The 6,815-nt window shown below is 41.7% G+C and overlaps 1 long non-coding RNA gene across 3 annotated transcripts; it reads right to left on the minus strand.

Annotated features, from left to right (window-relative positions):
- Positions 1-1,134: 1,134 nt before the first annotated feature.
- On the minus strand, positions 1,135-4,756 carry LOC307208378. Of its 3 annotated transcripts, none has more exons than XR_013835128.1 (3): positions 4,626-4,756; positions 2,587-2,752; positions 1,135-1,602 (listed from the first exon to the last, which is right to left on the minus strand). It is a non-coding gene; the product is annotated as an uncharacterized lncRNA (long non-coding RNA). The 3 variants fall into 3 exon arrangements; XR_013835129.1 differs by having other exon boundaries at positions 4,547-4,658; XR_013835130.1 differs by lacking the exon at positions 4,626-4,756 and adding an exon at positions 4,362-4,487.
- Between the last annotated feature and the right edge of the window lie 2,059 nt (positions 4,757-6,815).

Raw genomic sequence — 6,815 nt, forward strand, 5'->3', positions numbered from 1 at the left:
GTGGGTGTGTGCACGCGCGCACACACACACAAAATAAATACGTGCATTAAGAAAGAGAAAGAGAATCTCATTAAAAGAGAGTCAGTAATTTGAACTTTGAATAAAAAAGCACATTTCTTATTATATAAAGTCAGAACTAGTCGCATGTAAAATGCTTGGAACTGATGTGGTGTAGGGGTTAGAGTGTAGGGTTGCCATATTTTGAAGAGCAAAAAAGAGGACACATTTGCCAACTTCTACTTTTAACTAGGGACGCAGGTGGCGCTTAAACCACAGAGCCTAGGACTTGCCGATCAGAAGGTCGGCAATTCAAATCCCCCGCGACGGGGTGAGCTCCCGTTGTTCAGTCCCAGCTCCTGCCAACCTAACAGTTCAAAAGCACTTCAAAGTGCAAGTAGATAAATAGGTACCGCTCCAGCGGGAAGGTAAATGGTGTTTCCGTGTGCTGCTCTGGTTCGCCAGAAGTGGCTTAGTCATGCTGGCCACATGATCCGGAAGCTGTACATCGGCTCCCTTGGCCAATAAAGTGAGATGAGCGCCGCAACCCCAGAGTCGGTCACAATTGGACCTAATGGTCAGGGGTCCCTTTATCTTTACCTTACTTTTAACTATGGGTTGCTATGATGAAAAAGAGGACATATGGCAACCCTAATAGAGTGCCAGGGCTCAAATCCTCATTTGGACATGAAACACCTTGGGTGACTTGGAGCCAGTCACCATCTCTCAGCCAAACTTACTTCACAGGGTTGTTGCGAGGATAAAACATGGAGCAGGAAAAATGTCTATGCCAACTGAAGCTCCTTGTGAAAAAAAGGTGGAGTAGAAATGGAATGAATGAATGATGAATGAATGAATGAATGAATGAATGAATGAATGAATATTTCTGTTTTGGAACTTTTAATATTCAAACAGCATGGCAATGCCCTGGTATAATAAGCAAAGTACAGCTGCCCATGAGTACAAAGAAGTCTTCAATACAAGATCAGTCCAAGTGCAGAGTCAACCTCTGTGATCAACTGTCAGCTGCCAAGATCCCAGGGTTCTCTCTGTCAGCTTTTATGGATTAAAACTGAAAACAAGAAAATAATACCTTGAGTTTTCTCAGTCTTTTTGTATATTGTTATTTTGTCCTGCATACAGTGAGACCTTAGGGACTGGGCATCCATTTCAACCATCACCAACATTGTGTTTGTGTGTGATTACTATATAAATGTTAATTCAGCAAATAAAAAAAGAGGTTCTGCTTCAGAGTCAGAATGCCATTCCGCCTTTCAGCGAGCTCAACCACCATGTGCTTCTTTGGCAGCAAAGTCTGGGTCTTGAGAAGCTGGCCACTATTTAAATTTCCCACACTACCCCCAGAATGATGCTACTTCAGGCTTCCAGGAAATTGCACAAAAGTGAAAATAGTGCACAAGTTCCTAGATACAGTCTCTGCTTTCAGGCAGTAGGACAGAAACAAGGTAAGTGCTGGTGGGGCTAGGATTTTTATCAGCACAAGTGGACCTTGCTAGAAAACATGGGTCCAGTCTATTTCCTGAAGATTGTGGGTACTGGTGATGACCCTTCAGATGCCTCTCACTTTTAGCTTTTGCATTTTGCCTGGAGGGAAAATAGGAACATGATAAATAAACTTGTGACATTTCCAAATTCCAAATCCTGCCAGTGCAAGTTCCAAGTTTTAATATAGTGGTTATATTTTCCATCATGACCAAAGCAGCTTCCAGAGAAATCTCCACTTGTACATTGGAAACACAGAGAAGATTTTTCCCCTTGGTTGGAAGAAAGAAAATGGTAGAGCCCCTGCTTCCACACAGTAGAGATTGGTGTGTGCAAAACAGCACTACAGACTTTTTGGGTGCTTTCCTAATATCCTAAGCATGTATTATGGAGCATGGTCCCATATGTGCTTGGAACTTGAGGGTTGTTGTTTCATCTTTCCTGATGACCCTGTATGATGGAGGTAGGTGACCTGGATGGGGGTATAATCTTCCAAGCACAGTCTTTTCTGTGACTTTGAAAAACTTAGCTCATTTTTTGGCTCAGTGACCTTGAGGAAAACACATTTACACTTTTTAGATACAGCCTGGTAAGAAACACATTGTGTGAATTCTTGCCTTTTGTTTCCTTAATGGAAAACAAATGTGGCTTTTTTGTTTTTCTCTCCACTGAAAGCATGTGAAGGGTACAGATCAAACAATTGCATCAGTCCCACGAAATGAGAGCCAGAGCAGGTAGAAAATATGGGTCCCACCAAAAAAACCAACAACCTAGATTTATATGCTTGATGGGCTAACTGAGGAAGAGACTATGCTGTTTGCAGATCAGGGATGCAGTCACAAAGTGACATTCAGAAGCTCTCCCCCTTTCCCACCCCACCCCCCAGGATAGTCAGGCTCCATTCTCTGAATTTTCAGTTTTCATTTTAAGAAGTAAGTACCTTGGCCATTTATGTGTGGAGACAGAGATATAAGGAAAATAGTGTTGGGGGTACTCAGTGACTCACTAATCACTAAACTTGCTCCTGCTTTTCAAACTTCTGAAAAGGAAGTGAGATAACTGGCAAGGATAAGCATATACACTTACTTTTATCAGAATAGTATCTGTTTTGGGGTCTCCCCACCATCTGTGTTAATGTGCTGTGGGATGTGATCTTCTCTCCCTGTGCACTGCCACAATGCACATGTGCCTTTTCCTTCTGTGCACACATATACTCTGTTGTGTTGAGTCACAATTCATGACATTTGGAAGCCTACAGTGAGTGGGAGAAAATCCACAGAGATGGGAATTTGACAGTGCTAATACAGAAAACAAGAAAACATGTTAAGCAATTGAAGAGCTTTCATGTTCTGCTGAGGTAACTGATTCCTACTTTATACCAGGTCCAGGGAATAATCCATTGGGTAGCCATCACTCCCCTCAAATATTTCTTGCTACCCCACATCTTCATATGCCTTTTGTCACAGTACATTAAGAACTTCATAGCATATATTAAATTTCTAGAACATCACAATTATTTCAGAATTTGAATGACATTTCTGAGTACGAAGCCAGCCCAAGAAGAAAGTCAAGGCATTTTGAGGATTACAAGGAAGAAAAGAACACACACCAACAAACCACACAAAGGGTATGTACTGTTACCAGACATTTGTTGAGTAAATACCTTTCTTTTCTCTTTATATTCATTCTTTATTTGAGTACTGATTCAGAACTGTAAAAGTTATCATTAGACTTGACAAATTGGCTTAAAGAGCTGCACATTGCATGACCAGGCAGTGGCAGCCCCAGCCCCCAGGGATCATAAGGAAGGAATGAAGACTCTGACAACGTTATATGGAATTAAAATTAGGCCACAACTTTATTAAACTTCCAAAGACCTGGGCTTAGGCCTTGGGCATGTATCCCTCCCAGCCCCCCATCTGGGGGGAACTGGGGCTCATCAGGGTAATGGGATATGGGGGTGCTCTGCAAGATGTAAGTGTAGCAGACAGCCAAGCCCATACCCCGCACACAGGGTCGTTCACTAACAACATTTCAGTGTATGGCCAGTGACCCCCATATATATAAAACCCCTTTAAGAGGGGGACCCTGGAATCACCGCTGCAGGGGGTCTAAGGGATTCCACCTAAGGCCATAACTGCCAAAGTTGCGACGAATTGCTACGGGGAAGACAAAACCTGCCAATGCAGGAAAATTTATTCCCAGTCCTTCAACAGCAACTAGTCAAAGACCATAGCAGCGCCCACTAAACAGAAAGAAAAAAGTTAACCTGCAAACAAGAAACATTAAACAAAGGAAGGGTGAATCGCCAGAGCCGACTGCCTGACTTTTGTCGGCTCCACCCCCTATTTATAAATGGGGCTGGCCCACCTCCCAGCAAGAAGGTTACTGAGGCTGGGTGTGATCCTCCAGAAATTAACAATGAGAGGCAGGCCAGCACACCACATGCAATCCCGCAAAGTGCAGGGCTGCACATTAGGAAAATCCCTGATCTATTTCTGGAGTATATGGTTATTAATGAATTGGTGCTTATCTGTGAACTGCCCTGAGATCTCTGAGTATAGGGCAGGATATGAATTCAAATAATAATAATAATAATAATAATAATAATAATAATAATAATATATTCCAGTGTGTTTTATGAGGGTGTGTGTGTGTGTGTTTGTGTGTGGCAACCTGCCTTGGAGGTTTCACCCTGAAAGGAGGGGCAGAAATGCTGACACTATTACTGTTATTAAAATGATTAACCCACGCTTCCTCCAAAGAGCTTGGGACAATTTACAAGCGTGTCCTCCTCTTATTCTCCCAACACCCCTGTGAGCCTAGGCTGGGATAAGAGCTGGTGACTGGCCCATAATTACCCATTCAGCTTTGTTGCTGAGGAGGAATTTGGACATGGCTCTTCAAGCTCATAGCACAGAGAACATATGTCATAGAAAGTTACTTTATGTTGAGCCAGAACAATGGTCCATCTGGCTCAGTATTTTCTACACCGACTGGCAGCAGCTGTCTACTTTTTCTTACAAGAAATCTTTCCCAGCCATACCTGTGGATGCCATAATATCACAGTCTGACCAACCACAACCAGCTAAAAAATTGTGCTACTCAAATAACATTTAAGCCACCTGGTTCCCTTAGCTTCCATCCACAGATTCCTGTTTAACCAAGTAGTAGGCTGAACTCTTAATGGGTCCCCCCCCCTTTCTTTCTGCTACTGGCTTGAGAAAAGTGGGGACTTGGGGTGGACTGTCTGTTCAGTCTATAAGTGGAGGACTGAACATGTGGTAATCCTTTCTACATAATTCCTAATTCTCACACAATGCCATTTTTTCTTCACATTTGTTTATTCAAGCAGTATTAATTATAATAGATAAAACTAAATACAAAAAAGAGAGAGATTTCCACTTGGAAGCATGGCAATTACAGGCATGAATTAGTTTTAAAATATCTAAGCCTGAAAACATTTTACAATGATTGGGTACCCGGCCCCAGAGTTCTTAGAACTTCTTGAAGCCATTGGAGAGTTCTGTTGATGTAACAATGGGCAGATTACGACCATTGTATTTTACTCTGGTTTTATTGTTATCCCTTTCCCTTTCTTCTCAAATATTTCATTTTGAATTCACGCTGATCAATGAAAGGGAAAAGGGGCTGGTTTAGAAAATATATATGCAAACATCAGTCCATTACCGTACCATTTCATATGTGTGCAATCATAGATCAGGGAAGGGCTGCAGATCAGTGGTAGGGCAAGTGTTTTGCATGCAGAGGGTCCTAGGTTAATCCCCAGCATCTCCAGGTAAGGCAGATTGAAGAGAACCCTGTCTGGAATCCTAGAGAACTGCTGCCATTGTAGACAATACTGATCTAGATGGACAGTCTGACTCAGTATAAGTCAGGCTCCTATGTTGGATGGCTCTAAAAGAGGATAAGGCAAATTGATGGCTATCAATGGCAACTGGCTTATTATGCTATATGTTCCAAGTTGAATATATGAATAACCCTTTGCCAGAGAGCTTCTTGTTCAAATTTCTTCAAACTGAATCTGAAACATGGGACCAAAGAATGTGAAAATTAACACTGTGAACTGGAACTAGCTAAAACTTTTTACTGTCAGACTATTGGCAATTAAATGGAGCTGCCCTGGAAAATGACTCCTAGCAAAACAGTTTACACATTAGTTGAATTGTTTAAAAAGAAAGATGCAAAACATCTGATATGCTCTGCTGAATTTCTTCTTTCAATTTAATTTATTGAGAGCTTCACCTTTCTCAAGGTCAATAAACACTGCCTTAACGGAACTTTTCCTTTGCTTCATCTTCCAAACAGGGATCAAAATAAGATATTCTGCTTAGCTAGAAGAAAAACAGAAGGCTACCATTTGAATTCACATAATAGGTACATGGGAGCAGTCATACTTTTCCTCCATATTTTTCCCCAGGAAGGGGCTGCATGTTATGACAAACAGCTGCTTTGTGGGTGCTTTTTTACACAGATCATTATTTTTTTTACCATGCAGCCATGTAAGAGATATTAACTTGCCCTACACCCAGACTGAATGCCCCATAAAAGGAACGTGTAGAAAGGTTTTATTTATTAAAAGATACCAAGGAAAACTTGTGCAAAGTAAAGGCAGGTAAAACTTATACAGGCAGTGAGCAGATCTCCTGCCTTTAGATAATGGTCAAATCACCCTAAATAAATGTCATCAAGTTGGTGTGATGGGAGGCAAATAGCCATCTCCCCACAAAGGGAAGCCAAAGGTGTATTACCTGTTGGAGAATTTTGACCAAAATAGAAATGGGACTGGAAGTTTCCAATGTTTGCTCATTCACCCCATGTACAAAACAGAAATCAATCCAGCAAATATGAAGAGTATTTACTCCTGTTGTTGCTTTCATAATTGATTATGCCCCCACCCAATTTGGATTGTGTTTCCTTTGCACTGATATCAACAGAGCAAAATAACATGACAATGTAATTCATATATCGTATTTTTCCATGTATAAGACGCCCCCAACTTTTGAGGACCCCAAATTTAGAGTCAGAGGCAAAATGGGCAAAGCAATGAATTCAAAATAGGGTAAATCCAGCCACAGTTAAGTCAGAGGTTTCTGCACATCTCTTCATCCTCCATCTAGGCAATCAAGAGGCATTATCACAGTTTAAGGACATGCACCAGTCAGGCAAAAGCACTAAGGAGTGAATGCTGGGTGCAGGGGGGTCATATACCTTTCAGAAAGGTTGTGGCCTGGGAAGGGTCTTGAGGGCCTTATAGAGAAGCTTGAAAAGCTGCATCTGGCTCCTAGGTCGGA

The sequence above is a fragment of the Podarcis cretensis genome, assembly GCF_951804945.1.
Source record: "Podarcis cretensis genome assembly, chromosome: Z".
In the NCBI taxonomy this organism is placed as follows: Eukaryota; Metazoa; Chordata; class Lepidosauria; order Squamata; family Lacertidae; genus Podarcis; species Podarcis cretensis.